This window comes from Dromiciops gliroides, chromosome 6, assembly GCF_019393635.1.
Source record: "Dromiciops gliroides isolate mDroGli1 chromosome 6, mDroGli1.pri, whole genome shotgun sequence".
Taxonomy (NCBI): Eukaryota; Metazoa; Chordata; class Mammalia; order Microbiotheria; family Microbiotheriidae; genus Dromiciops; species Dromiciops gliroides.
The window spans coordinates 162,661,206-162,680,807 of NC_057866.1; the positions used below are offsets into that span (position 1 = coordinate 162,661,206).

The 19,602-nt window shown below is 35.9% G+C and overlaps 1 protein-coding gene and 1 pseudogene across 6 annotated transcripts in view; one reads left to right on the forward strand and one right to left on the reverse strand.

The window, feature by feature from the left end:
* The window catches only part of NR3C2 (nuclear receptor subfamily 3 group C member 2), a 383,963-nt gene that overhangs the window by 305,695 nt on the left and 58,666 nt on the right, over nt 1-19,602 (reverse strand). The window lies entirely within an intron of this gene.
* On the forward strand, nt 1,569-2,171 carry LOC122731412 (annotated as a pseudogene).

Here is a 19,602-nt window from a genome sequence, read left to right on the forward strand (position 1 = left end):
GTGGAGCATGTTGCCCAGAAAGCAGACTTGAGTGGCAGAGGCCCAGTGGGGGAGGGGTACAGACACGCCAAGTTTGCAGACCACAGAGAATCAGATTTCAATCAGATTTCTGCTTCCAGGTTAAAGAACAAGCAGTCCCGTGGTTATGTCCAGGCCAGGCGGGATGAGAACAAGCCTCTCCTTAAATTGTACCACCTGGGACCCCCTGAAGCTTGGGACAGTGCATCCTGGAAGCACTGTTTCACTTTAAGAAGGAGTTAAAAGCCAAGAAATAGGCAAGCAAGATGAGCAGGCAGAGAAAGAAGCAGACCATCGAAAGTTTCTTTGGTGAAAAGGTAGATCAAAATACACCCTCAGAAGAAGATAATAACAAACCTACATCCAAAGCTTCCAAGAAAAATATGAATTGGTCTCAGGCCATGGAAGTGCTCAAAAAGGACTCTGAAATCAAAGTAAGAGAAGCAGAGGGAAAAGTAAGAGAGGTAGAGGAAACAGTGGAAAAACAAATGAGAATGACGCAGGAGGGTCATGAAAAAAAAAAGTCAACAGCTTGAAAAGCCAAATTGGCCAAATGGAAAATCATTGCTTAAAAATTAAGAATGAGGGGCAGCTAGGTAGCACAGTGGATAAAGCACCGGCCCTGGATTCAGGAGTACCTGAGTTCAAATCCGGCCTCAGACACTTACTAGCTGTGTGACCTTGGGCAAGTCACTTAACCCCCATTGCCCCACGCAAAAAAAAAAAAATTAGGAATGAGCAAATAGAAGCTAATGACTTTATGAGAAATGAAGACAAAAGAAAGCAAATCCAAATGAATAAAAAAACAGAGGGCAATATGAAATATCGCCTTTGAAAAACAGCTGACCTGGAAAATAGATCCAGGAGAGATAATTTGAAAATCATTGGACTACCTGAAAACTATGACCGAAAAAAGAGTTTTGATATCATCTTCCAAGAAATTGTCAGGGAAAATTGCCTTGATATTCTAGAAGCAGAAGGTTAAACAGAAATTGAAAGAATCAATCAATCACCTCCTGAAAGAGATCCCAAAATGAAAATTTCCAGGAATATTATAGCCAAATTCCAGAGATCCCAGGTCAAGGAGAAGCTAAAGCAAGCAGCTAAAAATAAACAATTCAAGTACTGTGGAGCTACAGTGAGGCTAACCCAAGATCTAGCAGCCTCTACATTAAAGGGCTGGAGGGCATAGAATATGATATTCCAGAGGGCAAAGAAACTGGGATTACAACCAAGAATCACCTACCCAGAAAAACTGAGTATAATCTTTCAGGGGAAAAATGGGACTTCCATGAAAAAGAGGACTTTTAGGCATTCATGATGAAAAGACCTGAACTGAACAGAAAATTTGACTTTCAAATATAAGACTCTAGAGAAGCATAAAAAAGGTAAACAGGAGGAAATGGATTCCCCAAACAAACGAGAGGCACAACTGGCTTGCTCCAAGTGGAAACACTGGATCTCTGGGGACTTGCAGCCTATGACCCATGCAGCTCCAGTGCTCCACTGTCAGCAGCTACCCCTCCCACCCTGGGAAGAACGACAGTACCTTGTCTAACATGGAAAAACACCTATTTAATCTGAAGTTTGCTGCAAAAGGACTTAATAGGAATGCCAAAAAAAAAATGTGATAAAGAAGAAAATTCTGAAAAGATCAAGATTAAAAAGGCCATTCAGAAGGGTAATACAGAAGTTATAAAAATACATGCTGAAAATGCAATCCCCAGAAAAACAAAGCAATTAATTTCTTGAGAATGATTGCTCTGGTTGATGCTGTAGCAGCTAGAGTTCAGATAGCTGTGACAATGGGCAAGGTAACTAAATCAGTGGCAGGTGTAGTTAAGTCTATGGATGCTACATTGAGGAGCACGAACCTTGAGAAGATATCTGCCTTAATGCATAAATCTGAACATCAGTTTGAAACATGAGACATTCGAACACAACAAATGGAAGACACTATGAGCACCACTACAACACTAACAACCCCACAAAACCAAGCAGATATGCTCCTTCCAGAAATGGCCGATGAGGCAGGCTTTGATCTCAACATGGAGCTCCCACAGGGTCAGACTGTGACTGTCGGCACAAGTGTTGCTTCAACAGAACAGGACAAACTATCACAGAGACTTGCCCGACTCCATGATCAAGTATAACACAAAGAACCTGATATTGCTATTCACTACACTTAATTCTGAAACCCCCTGTGCATGTATCTCTGTGTATGTATGTATGTGTCTGTGGAGATTTTATATATATATATGTGTGTGTGTGTGTGTGTGTGTGTGTGTGTGTGTGTGTGTGTGTGTATGTATATATGTGTGTGTGTGTGTGTATATATATATATATATATATATATAATATATGGAATTTTCAAATACTCTTGGTAGAATAAGATGCTTCGGGAGGACAATACAGTCAGAAATAGTAACCATGAAAGAAATGATGAGCAGGATGCTATCAGAAGGTCTTATGAAAAATGCAATCAGGGGCAGCTAGGTGGCACAGTGGATAAAGCACCAGCCCTGGATTCAGGAGTACCTGACTTCAAATACGCCCTCAGACACTTGACACTTACTAGCTGTGTGACCCTGGGCAAGTCACTTAACCCCCATTGCCTCGCAAAAACAAAATTTAAAATTTAAAATTTAAAAAATAATAATAAAGCTTATAGGTTAAAAAAAATTTTTTAATGCAATCCATCTACAGAGAAAGAACTGATGGTAACTGAATACAGATTGAAGCATAATTTTTTGTTAGTTCCTTTTTCTAAAGGTATTTTGTCTGTTTTCTTTCACAACCTGACTGATGTGGAGATGTTTTGCATGGTGGCACATATATAACATATTGAATTGCTTGATTTCTTAGGGTGGGGAGGGAGGGAGGAAGAAAATTTGGAACACAAAGTTTTAAAAAATAAAAAATAAATTACACTGGTTAAATGCTGCTCCTAATGATCAAGTTGCACAAAATGTAGAATGACAACTCCTTGTGCATATGGCCAGTTTTGTTTTTGTCTTTTTATCCTCAGCAATTCCCATGGTACCTTGCAATTAGTAGGCATTTATGTTTTTGCTATTTATTCAATCTTTTAAAAACTGAATTACAGATCTGCATCAAAGCAGTAAAGACACCATTTGAAATATTGTAAGCTTAATTATAAAACTACATTTTAAAATAATTTTCTGTATAAAAATCAGATTTCAGAAATTTCTGTTTATAAAAGACTATATTGCTTTTTTTAACCATACCTTTATAGATATTATAATCCATTTTCCTATTACATTTTCCAAGGGAATGGTTGATACCTTAAAAGTTCTCTCACCTAGATGTATAAAAATTTTTATAGCAGTTCTTTTTGTAGTAATAAAGAATTGGAAATTGAGGGGATGTCCATGACTTGGGGAATGGCTGAACAAGATGTGGCATATGATTGTGATGGAGGTATAAGAAATGACAAGCAGAACAGTTTCAGAAAAACCTGGGAAGACATATATGAACTGATGCAAAGTGAAGGGAGCAGAACTTGGAGAATGCTGTACACAGTAACAGCAATATTCTAAGGATGATCAACTGTGAAAGATTTTGCTACTCTGATTTGGACAATGATCCAAGACAGTTCTGAAGGACTCATGATGAAAAATGCTGTCCACCTCCATAGAGAGAACTGATGAACTCTAAATATGGATTAATAGATTAATATATTTCAATTTATTTTGTGCAACATGGCTAATATGGAAACATATTTTGCATAATTTCATATGTATAACTGATATCACATTGCTTGCCTTCTCAATGGGTGGGAGAAATAAAAGAATTCAGCAGTCAATTTTTTAAATGAATGTCTAAAATAAATAAATGTATTTGTAAAAATAAATAAAAAGCTCTTTTACAATATCTTCAAAGTTAAAATATCTAAACAGAAAGGGTTTTTAAACATTAAAATTTTTCTTTTAATCAGTTTTGATTTTCAGGCTAGAACTAATTATCATTCAAGATAATAAGGTCACTAAATGCTTACTATTCCCCATAAACGATCAGTATAGGCCTTAGAGCTAGAACAGAACCTTTTCGTTTTTCGTTCGAGAGATGAGCAGTAATTGAAGCAACTTGCCCCTGGTCTTAGCAGTCAGTTCTTCATAACAAAGTCTAATTAATATTAGGAAAGCCAGTAGTTTAAATGCAGGGCTGCTTCCTGCAAAACTACTGCTCTTCCCATTGCAATATGCTGCCTCAAATCTCTGCAATATTAATCTGACTGAAAAAGGACTAATAAGAATGATTACATCATTTTAATATTTATACAATTTAATACAAAATGGTGAAATTAAAAATGCAAGCAAACAAATTATTGCTTCCTATACTGATAGCGTGTAATTAAGCACATTTTTCACTTAGATAGTTTTTATTAAAAACAGGTAAATTCATATCATCTATTAAAAAAGAACTTTAAAATTTTTACATTATTTGAAAATTACAAACTTTGATTTAGAATACCATAATTAGCATTATTTTGCTTACTTTTTGCTGAATTGATTGTCTAATTTCATAACTAAACTCAAATTCAGGATTATTCTTAGCAATAAAGTAACCTCATCATTCTTCACATAATTATTTTCATCCCACAATTCACAGTCCAGGCAGCACTAAAAACATTTATGGTTATTTTTTAAGTTTGTTTTTGCAACTATGACTGTAGTTTCCCTTTTTAAAAATAAATGTTTTATTGATGCTTTTTTTTACACTGCTGCCACTTCCCCAAACTTAACCTTTTTCCACCCTCAAACATAACCTTCCCTCCCTTGCAACTAAGAAGCCAAGTTAAAGAAAACAAAGAAACACAGAGACCAAGTCTGAAACCATATCCTTTATTCCACAGCTATCATACATTTTAGCTCTCTACCAAGAACATGAGCAGTCTTCTTATGTCAAAAGACAATCATGGATCAGAATTCTTTTTTTGTGGTGTTTTATTTTTTATTATTATTTTAATGGTTGTATAAATTTTTATCTTGGTTCTACATACTTCATTCTGCATCAGTTCATATGAGTCTCACTGAGTTTTTTGAATGCTTAAATGAATTCATTTACAGAACTAGACTTTGTGTTATGAAGATGTGAGGTCAGATTTTGCCTCAGATACTTAGATGTGTTGACACTGTCACTTAACCTCTAATCTCAATTTCCTCATCTGAAAAATTAAGACAGTAATAGCTCCTACCTTACCAGATTGTGAGGATCAAATGAGATAATGTGTAAAGGGCTTTACAAGTGCTATATAAATGTTGACTACTGTTATTATTAAATAAAATGTTATGCATGATGGTTAGGTTCCTAGGCCAAGCCACAAAACTATATTTAACCAATAGGAGCAAATATTTAGGTCTGAAAGAAGCATTATAGCTAATCAAGTTCAAGCTTTCTTCTTACAAATGAGAAAAAGGAAACCTCAAAAGGATAAGTGACTTTTCCAAGACCTTATAGGTCCTAAATTAAGTGACAGAGCTGGGCTTCATATTCAAGTTTTATAACTCCTACATCAGCTCTTAATCTCAACCCCAAACTACCTGCTCTATTAATAGTCCACTAGTAATAGACCAATGAAACTACATACATAACAAAATTTATATGCTCAACTGCTCCATTTGGGGGTGACAATTTTTATTATCCTTTAATGAATTCAGGAATAACCCCCACCTTTCTCCTCTTCCTTTTCTGTCTGATAATACAAGCAGGATTTGAACTTGCTACACCTGAACAGATTTCTGCTTTACATATCAGCAGCTAGAATCACTGGCAGCTGCAGGCTCTACTGACCCTTTCTTTGACTAGTATTTGAAAACTGTTGACAGTGTGGGAAGAGTATATACAAACAGTGGTTATAAAATAAATAGGTGCTAACACCAAGCCTGCCACAGCTGACCCTATTCTGGATGGGCACTGAAAAAGTAGTAAGTGGGAAATGGATGAGAATAGTGGAATTGTCCAAGGCAGCAAAAGCAAGAACCATATAGGAAGGAAGGAGGGGAGGGAAATTCCAGAAGCAAAAATGAAGAGTGACCACTGGCCTTAATTAAGGAATAAGGCCACTTAGAGGGGAAGGGGAGAATGGCGGTGATCTGGGAAGTGGGGAGAACACCTCGCATCTCTTCATTTTACCATTTCTTCTGCTTTACCTACTATGTTAGTACATATAACTGAGAGACTATTTGCACTATAAACCACTGTTCAGTTGTCAAATTAAGGCTTCCAGGATTAGCTAATATCATGCCGAACATCTGTGAATGACACAGATTCCTCATATTCCAAAATAGGCATAACATTTATTAACAACTTGAAAAAAGGAACTTGTAATTCCAACATATATCATGGTAAAGTTTTCAAATCAGAAACATGCTATGTGTTACTAGCCTTTAGAAAACTATTACAATACATACGAGCCAAGAGTAAATGGCCAAAGGAGATAAACAGTTTTCAAAATAAGAAACACATATAGATGCTATCAATTAAAAATGTTCTTATCCTTACTAATAAAAAGATGAATAACAGTATTTGATAATAGTTTAAAATTCTTTTCTCTTTGGATTTTTGCTTTTTTTAGGTTTGAGAATTTGATTCATCCCTCCTTTTTATCAAGTTAGGTAAAAGGTTATTTGTTAATTGTTACTTTTTTCAAAGAAATAGCTTTTAATGTTCTTATCATTTCTATAATACTTTTGTTTTTCAGTTTGTCTTCCTCTTTTAATCTTTAAGATTTCCTCTTTTGTGCTTATTTGGGGTTTATTTACCGATGGACTTTTTCCAGTTTTTAAAACTGTATTCTTGATCATTACTTCTCTCCATTTCTACTTACTTAACATGTTTTCAGAGAAATAGTTTTTCCTCAGAATTACTTTACCTGAATTCCAGAAATTTTGGCATACTATCTCCTCATTATTCTTTTTCACATATTGTTTCTGTGGTTTAGACTTTGAAGAAGTATGCTATTATGAGTGTGGAATACTGCTTACATTGCCAGACATTTTAATATTAATTATTTTGCTGAACTAATGCTCTTCCCCATTTTCTTTTTAAAACTTTGCAACCCAAGATACCTGTGGGTGGTGGTTGGTGGTGTATCTGGGTAACTTATGTGATGAAAAAACAAAAAGACAAATTTCAAAAACAGACAAATTTCTTTTCAAAAATAGGCTGGGGCGCAGCTAGGTAGTACAATGGATAAAGCACTGGCCCTGGATTCAGGATGACCTGAGTTCAAATCCAGCCTCAGACACTTGACACTTATTAGCTGTGTGACCCTGGGCAAGTCACTTAACCCTGATTGCCTCACCCAAAAAAAAAAATAGGCTGGGGGAGGAAAAAGTCAAGAGACAATTAATCATTATAGATTCATTAAATTCTTCACCAGAGAGTTTAAATTTCTAAAAATAATTTAATTTTAAAAACAAGTTTTGAGGCATCACTTTGTACCCATCAGATGGGGAAAGATAATTAAACGTAATGAAAACTCAGCGCTGGTGTGGTTGAGGAAAAATTGGCAAATTCACTCAGAAGTAACAGAATTGCATATTTATATAATCTCTCTGGGGAGCAACCTTAAAGTATATAGCAAAAGTTACAAAAATATTCATTAGCCTTTGACCCAATAACTATATCCCCTAAATTGTTATTAAAAAAAGAAGTTATCTGTTTAAAGTTTTGCCTAGCAGCGTTATTTGTAACTGCCAACACTCCAGGGTCAAACAAGTGGTACGTGTCAGAAGACAGATCTGAAACCAGTTCTTCCTAACCAGGGGTCAACTCTCTCATTCACTACACCACTTTATTTTTATTATTTTTTTTAAAGCACAGTTCTCCTTAAGTCCTATTTCTACTCATTTCCTACAGAAAGGCAGAGGGTTTGCTGAAAAGACTATTATAATATTAAGTACAGAGAAACTCTGGGAATAACAAGGTTTTGTCATTGAAATGGAGGTTTTGTCACTGAAATGGCATTTCTTGAGTTCACATTCTATGTGTGATAAGCACCATATGATAAGCCTTATGGGGTTTTTAGAGAACAGTCACTAACTTTGATAAGCATCTCATCCTAGAACAGACAAATCTATTTTATACCTATAAGAATATTATCCAAATCTAAATCAATGTTTTTGTATTACATGTCCTCTGACTCCAAATGCACTATCTGTTCCACTACATAGCAGACTTAACAACTTTCTAGGTCTATGTATCTATAATCAATCTCATACTGCATGTTTCACAGAACTGCTGAAAGAATCAAATGAGAATGACATGTGAACATTACAGAAATCTGAATTAATATATAAATATAAGCTATTCTCACAATGCCTTAAAAATTGTCATACCATCAAGACAATAATGTAAGGAAACTGAGAATAAGTCATAATTTTCTTATATCTTCCACAGTTTCTATTACATAGGAGGTACTCCATACTTGCAATGAAATTGAACGATTCAAGAAAGAAAATTTCAAAATTCAGCACAATGGCCCATCTTAGATCATTTCAGGTGTTTTTCAGTCATGTACAACTCTTCATGACCCCATTTGGGGTCTCTTTGGCAAAGATACTGGAGTAGTTTACTATTTCCTTCTTCAGCTCATTTTATAGATAAGGAAACTGAGACAACCATGGTTAATTGACTTGCCAGGATCACACAGCTAGTGTCTGAGGCCACATTTGAATTCACTAAGATGAGTCTTTCTAACTTCAGAGCCATCACTCTATCCACTGTGCTACTCAGCTGTTCTACTTAATTTAGAAAAGCATAATTTTATAATTATAATCCTAAATCATGAAAAAAGGGTTAACTTATATTGACTATATACTTAAAGGGTAGATATGTATATCTTAGATTTTCATCAAAAATGTGTTAATAAGGAGGGGCAGCTAGGTGGTGCAGTGGATAAAGCACCAGCCCTGGATTCAGGAGGACCTGAGTTAAAATCCGATCTCAGACACTTGACACTTACTAGCTGTGTGACCCTGGGCAAGTCACTTAAACCCTCATTGCCCTGCCCCCCCCAAAACCAAATAACAAAAAACAAACAAACAAAAAGTATTGTCCTATGCCCTCTTCTCTTCTCTCTTTACATTTTCTCAACTGGTAACTTCATCAGTTCTCAAGGATTTAATTATCTCCTCATTGTAGATAACTCCCAGGTCTGTATATCAAGCCATAGTCTCTCTATTTTGCTCCAGTCCTCCAATAAGAAATACCTATTGGACAATCCCAGTGGTATGTGGTGGGAACTTCAAACTCAATGTGTGTAAAAGGTATCACTACCTTTTCCCCAAAACCTACCCTTCTTCTGAACTTCCCTGTTTCTGCTGGGCATACCAACACCATTCTAGTCACCCAGGTTTTCAAATATCGTTTCATTCCCAATTCCTTATTCTCACCTCATATATCTAAGCATTTGCCAAACTTTGTCCTATCTCCACAACATTACTAGCATAGGTTCCCCTTCTCTCCACTAATACAGCCACCACTCTAGAACACACACTTATAATCTCTTACCTGGCTACAGTATTTCAATAATCTCCTAATTAGTCTCCCAGCCTCAAGTCTCTCCCTACTCTACTCCTTCCTTCACAAAGCAGTCAAAGTGATTTTCAAGTTTAGATGGGATCATGTCACTTCCCTATTCAATAAACTCTAGTGACTACCTATTGACTCTAGGACCAAATATTTTATCTCATCCTTTTGTAATTTCTATTTTTGTATTATAACATACATAATTATTAGTACAGAACTACATATATATGTATATGTATTTATAAATATAATTTATAATCAGGTAAATGTACTTATATTGAGAATTTGTTCATAAAAAATGTCTTGCTAGAACACTTCCAATGTATTTATATTCATTTTTTAAATTATGAGGACTTAATTGTTTAACTAATTTTATCAATGTAGCCAGCCAAGCAGGCAAATTTGTTTTTTTTTAATCTTTTTTGTTGAAAGAAATGCAATATAAGGATCAAATGATAAGTCATAAGTCAGTGAACAAAGCAGTTTTTCAGCTTTAATTGTGTTTCTCTGGGTGTGTGTGTGTGTGTATATATTTACTATAAACAATACAAAAATAAGCAAAAGTGGGTTATTTCTGCATTCAACTTAGCAGAAAGTTTTAAATATAAATCCATTCCTGTTCATCACATGGTTTCACATACTGAATGCCTTACTTTCCTATTCATATTTGGATATTTTAGGTGTGTTTTTTAATGAGTGGTAGGAATGGCAAGAAGGTCAATTTCTCTGGACTATGGAATATGGGAGGGGAAACAATGAGGCTATAAAGACAGCTTGAGGCCAGGTTGTAAAGGGCTTTAATGCCAAATAGAGAAGTGTATATTTTATCCTAAAGCTAAAAGAGTGCTAGTGAAATTTACTGAATGGAGGAAAGAAAGAAGGACAGATAAAAACAGAATAGGAGAGGAATTTTCTAATGGCACCTGTGTATCTGCTGCTGTGGGTATCCTGTTTTAGTTAGGTTATAACTGCTTTGAGTAGTCAATACCCAAAGCAGTGGTAGGAAAGGACAGAGTGGTAAATGGTAAGTAGAGCTGTATTAGAGACAAGTTCCATGACTGGCTATTCCAGATAGAGTGGGATCCAATCATCTTCCCCATCTCTAGTTGGTTGATAAAATGACCTCTAAGATCATGCCAGGCTACCCAGGGAGCTAAAGTCACAATTTGGGAGTTCTAGACCAGAAGTGCCAAACCAGTACCCTAAACAAGTCCTGAGTATGGAGGAATGACATTAAAATGTAATTGGAAAATAGTGAACAAAATAAATAAAAACACAATACAATGTAGATTCCTTCTTTCTATTTGAGTTTGACACTAATGATCTAAACCAGGGCTTCTTAAACTTTTTCCACCTGAGACCCCTCTTTCCCCATAGAAATTTTTATGCAACCCCAGGTACATAGGAATATAAAATAGGTATATAAAACCTTTTACTGTTGCCAAATTTTTCATGACCCCAACATTCAGTAATGCAACCCCATTTGGTGTCTTGACCCACAGTTTAAGAAAAGCTTTGATCTGAACTAACGGTTATTTCATCAGTGGAAATTCCTTTTTTTATACTGAAGAGCCTCTACCAACTATCTTGACTATGTTCTTGAGCTGCTGTGACCACACATACACCTACACACAAACACCACAAAACAAAAACCCACCACATAGTAGCCAGTCTTTTGGTGATAACTCTCTCTCTAAATTAATCAGCATGGTTCTCAAATGATAGTTACTGATAGACTACATGTGAAGGTGCTTTTGGATAGATGTGCCAGAATTCATATTCAACTCACAGTCTTTGAGAATCCAGGGCCACCTCCATGCTATGCCATGATGAGGCAATACTTTGTATAATTATTTGAGCAATAAGCAATAAAGATATTTATTGATCTATGGTAACATATAGTGTGATTACCAGCTAATAGAAAGTTATCTGTTAAATTAATGTCCATAGCAGGGAAGGGAAATTAACAAATCCATTAATTTGCTTGGCACTTATGCTCTTATCTGCTTAATTTAGCCTTTCTACATCAGTTAGACATATTATTCAGGAAAAGGACTCAATACAACTAGCTTCCATCTGTGAAATTCATGGTTTGTGAAATTCGGGCATACTTATAAAGTGCAAATAGATTTTATTTACTAATGGTCTATAACCAAGGTACAACCTCTTACCCAAACCAACAAAAAATTTGCTCTCCTAATAGAAATGTACATAAAAACTCACAAATCTCCTCATTGTCCTTTTCTGTTATATTTAGTCTTTAGCCACATTTTCTTACATAAAAATTAAGGTATACACATAAATATTTAAATAAAATTTACCGAAGGGATACTTACTCAGTTTTCTAAGGTAGATCTACATTTTGTTCCTCTCCCAAGGAGGTTCTGATAAGGGGACATTCAAGTATAATTTTTAAAAAGATAAGAGTAATATGCCTTCTAAATTTGTACATCTTTTCTCCATGCCTCACATATAGGATATGTTATATCTCTCAGGTTTAAGAAAAATGTCCTACTTCTTTTCTTGCCCTAGGAATTCCCAAAGTTCAATTTTCTCTTTTCTTTGGACAGCAAAAAAAAAAAGTTTTGGTCGTGTTTTTAAAGAGGACATCACCAGCTGAAAATTCTAAAAAGTGGGGTAGGGGTTAATTGGGGAAGAGGGTGCTGAGGTAAGACTGCTGGAAACACCTGAAAAGAGAGGCAATGCACCATTGCCTAAAGCGTATACTAAAGGCACTGTGCGAAGCAAGGATACAACAAGGTCCTATTCAATTCAATGCTGTTTACTTTGTGATGTGTTGACCACAGAATTTAGTACCATATATCAACTTACCATGAACTAAATAGGCACAAGATGTTTTATTCGTCGTCAAAATGAACTCAATCTTAAATACAGGGGGAAATTTTGAAAAATTTGAGCCAGCATTTTAACCAAAAAGTGTGCAAATGGTTATTAAAAGATATATTTACTTATAAAGGTTTTTTAAATCCAACTATTCAGAATATGACTTTCAAGAATGAAGTCAGGAGTTGATTTTATTTGGTACACCACAGTAATTTGCTATAAAGGTTTATGAAACAGCTAAAATAGTGTTACAGCCAGAAACCAATTGTTGCTAAAATGCATTCAGCTAAAATGGAAAATACAGAGAAATAAAACACTATAATTGTCTCTCATCCCACATTGTATATTATGTTGCTAAATTATATACTATTACATCTTCTACTTTTTAATATACTTTCCCATAGAGGAATTGATAACATAAGGAAATGATTCTCTGGTCTTTCATCTCTGAAGACCTAAATAATATCCCACGCAGATTTATAAACCAAACAGGGCTAGAGCCTCTTATTAGATCCCAAGGGTTATAAAATCTCTTTGACAAAACCACCACATGTAACAATGCATGAAATAGCTAATGCAAATAGTTTTCTATGCCGGTTCTTACTTGCTTCACAATTGGGAATTATGCCTTCAAATTTATCTGTAATACTCTACAAAGGAAAGAGATAATCACTTTTTTAAAGTTAGAAAAATCTTTCTATAGCAAATCACATAATTTCTTTGCATATATTCCATTATCACTCTTTCACTCTACCCTGTCCATCTTCTAAATAGCTGGTCTATAAAAAGCAAAAATGTTTGTTCCCTAAACATATCAAAATATTTTATGGGTCTCATTCAAATTTAACAAGATATTGACAAACCACATATTTGCTAATTAAATAATTTGTGGAGTAGTCAGATAAAAGATGAAAAGGCTCCTCCACAAGAGATGTTATAAGAATTTACATATGATTCACACTATTACTATTACTCAAAAAATAATTATTTAAATAAATACTTTGGAGGTAAATAAGATTTATAAAGAATTTTAATGTTCAAGAAAAAAATCCTTCAAAATAAACATAACCTAGTTCATAATTATACAAGATAGAAAAAGTTAGGAAATATGCACCATTTAGGGGAAAGAGACCTATTTCAGAAGTTTGGAGTAACAGTTCCAAGACCTAAAAATGATCAGTTTTCAACAAGAATACTAAATGCTTAAGTGTAAAAAGAATTTGATCTTAAGAATTTGAAATCTGATATGGAAGACAAGACTAACATCTCTGCCATGCAGACCATTCCCCATCCAAACTTGCTTATCTATCCTACCCAGAACAAAAAGCATGAGATTCTTATTCAAAAATCACCATCCCTGAGTTAGCCTCCCACCTCCTTGGGGTGATGGCTACCTATCATAGCCACATGATGATCTTCAGGGAAAAGGTGGGAGAATTTCCCAGTGTCTCTTTTGTGGCTCTTGCTGTGACCATTAATACTAGAATAAATTTATTTCAGCAAATATTTATTTAACACCTAAACACAAGGCACTTTTCTAGCCCATAAAGATATAGAGAAAAAAATCCTCAAAAAGCTTACATCATTTTGGGGAAAGGACAGAAGATATTGCATTTACATAAGTAAGTAAATACAACAAAACTGAAGGAGGGAGGAGTCCAAGAAAAAGAGGAAGACTGGGGAAGTCTTTTTACAGGAAGTATTAACTGTGCTGAGACTAGAAGTTCTAAAAAAGAAGGAATGAGGAAGGAATGCATTCCAAATATGGTGATAGGCTATAGATTCAAGCAGGAGCTGAAAAGGCCAGTTTGGGCTTACAGAGTACATGAATAGGAGTAATATAACATGTCTGGAAAGGTTGGTAGAAGACACATCTTGATGAGCTTCTATGAAGGGCCAGACTGTACCAGCATCACAAGTTTCCGTATTATCCTAGCGGCCACAGGAAGTCACTGAAGGTTGTTATTCAACAGCAAAGTGCTGTGGTCAGACCTTTGTCTTATGTTCAGTTGTTTTCAATCGTGTCCAACTCATTGTGACCCCATTTGGGGTTTTCTTGGCAAAGAGACTTGAGTGGTTTGCCACTGCCTTCTCCAACTCATTTTACAGATGAGGAACTGAGGTAAATTGGGTTAAGGGTCACACAGCTAGTAGGAGTCTGATGCCAGATTTAAACTCAGGTCCTCTGGACTCCAGGGCCAGCACTCTATTCAGAAAAAAATATTTAATATTGATAGATGTGGGTAAGCTACTATAATCAGAGAGTACAATAAGAAGTAGATTGCAATGGTCCTAGTAACTGAATTTAGGTCTTATGATTGGAGAGAAGGAAGATGGATTGTGAAGCTTGAGTCAAGAACACATGGCAAGTGGTAAGGGACAGTGAAGAGTCAAGAATGGCTCTGAGGTTATAGACCCAGGAGAATGTAAGTTAATGCTATCTGAAGGAAAACTGAGATTGAGAGAGGGAATGAATTCATTTTGGAGGTGCTGAGTTAGAGATACCCATGTGACAATGTCCAGAAAGAAGATGAGTGGGATTGGAGTTCAGGAAAGATAGTAGGGATAGGTATGTAGCTTGGATAGCCATCTGAATAAGATGTGATCACCAACAGAGGAGATCCCAAGACAGAACCTTAGGAGACATCCCTGCTACGTGGGAATAAAAGAGACGATGATCTCACAAAAGAGACTGAGACAGCACAACTGGACAGGTAGGAGGAAACAGCGTCATGGAAGCCAACTGAGGAGGGAGGATTCAGGAGGATTAGCTGACATCTATTTCATTACTATCAGGAGCTAACAGTAGAATAAGGACTAAGAAAAGGCCATTGTTACTTCCAACTTCAAAAACAATAACTTTAGAGACAAAAGTTTCACTTGTGGGGTCAGAAGCCACATTACAAGGATAAGAAGATAATACATTTAGAGATGGAAGAGAATTAAAAGGTTACTTTCATTTTAAAGATAAGGAAAACAAGCCCCAAAGAGGCAAAACCTCTTCTCAAAGGTTACCCAGATAATAAGTGGCATAGCCAGGATTCACTCAGTAAGCTCCTAGTGTCTTCCAAAGACAACTGAAATGGTCCTTGCTCTCAAGGAGTTTACAATCTACTGAACAGAACATGTACATAACCAGTAAATATGAAATACATTTAAAAAATACAAAATAATTGAGAGCCAACACTAACAATTGGGGGAGATAGCAAAGGACTCTTGAAGGTCATACTCAAGATGAGCCATGAGTGGTGCTTGTGATTCCACAAGGCAGAAGGTAGGACAGAAAGCATGCCAGGGATTAAGGGGGACAGCATATGCAAAGAAACAGAACACAATGGGGTGTGTGGAGTACAGCAACAGTCCAGTTGGGCTGAGTGTGAGAAGGGGAGTCCTTTAACATTCAAGGTATACCAGAGCAGCACAATGGCTATCCATTTCTCTCCTCCATGACTAGCCCATTTCCTTGTTTAACCACACAGTGAAGAAAAGAGGAAAAACATTCATATCGAGCCTATGCTAAATGCTACAAATGTTATCTCATTTTGCCCTCACAATCATCCTAAGAGGAAGGTGCTGTTATTATCCCCATTTTATAGTTGAGGAACCTGAGGCAAACATTGGTTAGGTGACTTGCCCAAGATCAACTAAGTGTGTGAGGCTGAATTTGGACTCAGGTTTTTCTGACTCCTGGCCTAACACTCTATCTACTGCTCCACCCAGCTGACTCAATATTTATGAGAAAGGGCATTAATGATATATCACTCAGAAGATATAAGTAATCTTTGCTTTTATAAATATCTTCATAGACCTCAGATGGACCAGAATTTTGATTATTAAGTAATTATAGTGTTTCATGATTCATTGCCATACAACACCACAAAAATAGTTAATACACAGGTTTTTGTTTCAGGGAAAAGTTTGCTATCCAGAAAACAGTGCACAATTTCCCAAATATAATCAAACTTAATCTCTCTTCTCCTATTCAACTCTGGGCATAGCTTATGGTCCATCTGCAACACTGATCCAACACTGTATCATAGCCTACATGAAAGACATTCCTCATCTACTAGGCTAAACTCTTTAGATTGCTTACTGATCCCATTAAGGAGGCCCTGTAATATTCTGGGGTGTAATGCAGTCAGAAAAACACCACATGTAAAAAGGAGCATTCAGAGACTTCTAGCATCCACAGACAATCTCTCCTCCACTCAGACTCTCAACCAAAGATCTTCCATGATAGAAGCAAACACTCTTAGCACACAAATATGTCCCTGTTCTATGCTGCACTTGAAATTAAAAACTAGAGTATGGAATGAAACTCTCTACTGTTGCATCCATCAAGAAATTATATATGATCCCAGAATATGCTGCAAGAAATCCTTTAAGGATAGATCTTGCTCTACCACATAAAATTTCTTTGATTATGTAATAAATATAGTGAGATCTTATAATCTCTGTACCTTACCTTTCATTTCGTGTAACTGAAACAATTGTGTTTCAGGAAAAGCCTCCCTATTCCACTCTCCCATACTCAACAAGGATACTCTCAATACATGCCTACAAATGTGAGATTATTCTTACTAAGAATCTAAATAGATGGGAAAAGTAGATATGTGGGTTCATAGTTATTTACATCCTTTCAATTAACTTTTTTGGTCATAATAACATCTATAATTTTTTTAATCTTAAGAATCAATCCTTCAGCTCCCTGAAATTTTGGGTCATTTTCCTGAATAGATTTCCTCTGTGTATTTTTGGACTGGCCCAACTCTTTTTACCACCTACATATTTTATAGTGCTATTTACAGAATTGTTCTTAAATACACGTGGCCAGAGTATAGTCCATTTGTGTTACCTGGCCCTTTCATTCTACCTGTACAAGTACCGCAATTTACCTCGTCCCAAAACACAAAAAACAAAAACAGCTACCAGTGGCCATTAGTTGCCTAATCTCAATAAAACATATTCCTTTGAAAACACTAAGTATTTAAACAGTTGCTCTCATAAGGGGTGGACCTGTGTAACTTTAGTTCCCTATTTCTCTTTAAGCTGATGATGTTTCAAAGCCTTTATAAGTCTTTATGAGATGGGTCATTTTTTTTTCTTTCCACAAGGACATTAAAAGAGCATTACCAGACATTGCCAAGAGTATATATTTCTGTATGTTTCTTTAAGTGAACTATAGCTGTAGTTGTGATAAATTCAAGTTAAAAAAAACACACAGGCAAAGATTACTGCAAAAATGTATAAAATAAATAGCAACCAATCCCTTTTCTTTCTGTCCTTCAGAGTCTCCATTCTGGTTTTTCTTCATAGACCTCCATGGAGATGGTAAGTGTGAAGATGAGTGAAACAAATGAAAAATGCTTTACATTTCTCAGAAGCAAAACTAAATAAATTCAAAGTATAGTCAACTCTCAATTATTCATGCTAATAAATGGGATTGTTATTTTAGATACTCAGAAACATCAGATAAGCCACCCATCTGGTTCGGAGTTGAATCCATGGCTCCCCTGGGCCTGGAAACTTGGCATAGGAAGGAACAAAAAAGGTTTCAAACCAGATGGACGGCTCGGTGGTTTAGAAGAAGGGAAAGGCGAGTGAGCAACAAGGCACGTTCCTTCTTTCACTAAACCCTCAGAGAATTGGGACCAAAAGCCAATAGGAAGAAAGTGAGACCTTTTTTTCTCTCTAACCCATTTATGTATTCCCTTTAAGAGATGTAAATTTTCAAAGGGAAAAATACTTTTAAAAAAGATGTCGTGTCCCTCCTTTACAATCCATGTCCAAGGGAGCTTAAGGTTTAAAAATAAGATGAAAAGTGGTTTAATTCTTTCCTATGAATTCTTCAGCATATGCCCCATTAAAGAAAACAGCATCTTTTGAAAGAATATCCCAAATACCTCTAGCCACTGTAGGTTTAATAAGATCTTCTGTTGACAAGATCAAGAAGTACAAAATGAATCCATAAACCAGTTTTTGTTTGTTTTTACTTAACATATTTTAAATAAATTTTATTGGTGTCTATTGTTTTTCTACCACCTACATTTTTTCAGTGTATCCCTCCTCATTCCCAAAAAGGTATCACTTGATAAATAAATTTAAAAAAAACAGTTCAGCAAAACTAACCAAGATATACTTTAAAAAGTCTGACTACAATATACACAAGTATGCATATGTACACACACACACACACACACACACATATATATATATATATACATATATCTATGTATACATATATACTTTATAAACATATTACACACACAAGGTAACCTTCTCATATCTCTTCTTTGGGTCCAAGCTTGGTCATTGTAGTTTTATAACATTCACTTTTACCTGCTTTGTTGTTCTTCAGTTTCCCATTTGCATTGTGGTAATATATCACCAGCATGCTATCACTTCATACTCATGATTCCTGGTTCTGCTTATTTCAACTGGTATCATTCACTAAATCTTCCCTTTCTCCTCTATATTGCTCATACTCAAGTTTCTAACAGCACAATATTGCATGATATTCATGTCCTATTTTAATCATTCCCCAGTTGCTGGTCATCACTTTGCTTGCAGTTCTTTGCTAGTCAGTCAGCAAGTATATTAAATAGTAACTATTGCCATCAACTGAGCTAAGTGTTGGTGATGCAAAGAAAAGCAAAAACAGGGCCCCTGCTTCTCAAGAAGCTCCTGTCCTAATGGGGGGGACAGCATGCAAAACACTGGCATGCAAGATATACACACAGTATAAATGGAGAGTAATATCAGAGGAAGGGCAGAGAAGGTAGGAAACCAGGAAAGGCTTCCTACAGAAGGAGGGATTTAAGTAAAGTCTTGAGGGAAGCCAAAAAGCAGAAATGAAAATGGGGAGCATCTCCATGGTTGGGGCAGACATTGAAAAGGCAAAGAGTCAGGTGAAGAGAGTTTGTTTGTTGCTGTTTGTCCTTTGTTCTCAAAGAGGTTCATGATGTCATGACTTGCACTGAATTGGACTGAAGTGATGGAGGGCTGTGCAAAGTCACCAACCTCACTCTCTCCTCCAGAGCCATCTGGGTCCATGGCAAGATATATATCATCAGGACAACTGGAGATGTCTGAGGCAATTGGGTTTATGCGACTTGTAAGTGTCTAAGAGCATATTTGAACTCGGGTCCTCCCAACTTCAGGGTCCTGTGTTCTAACCACTGCACC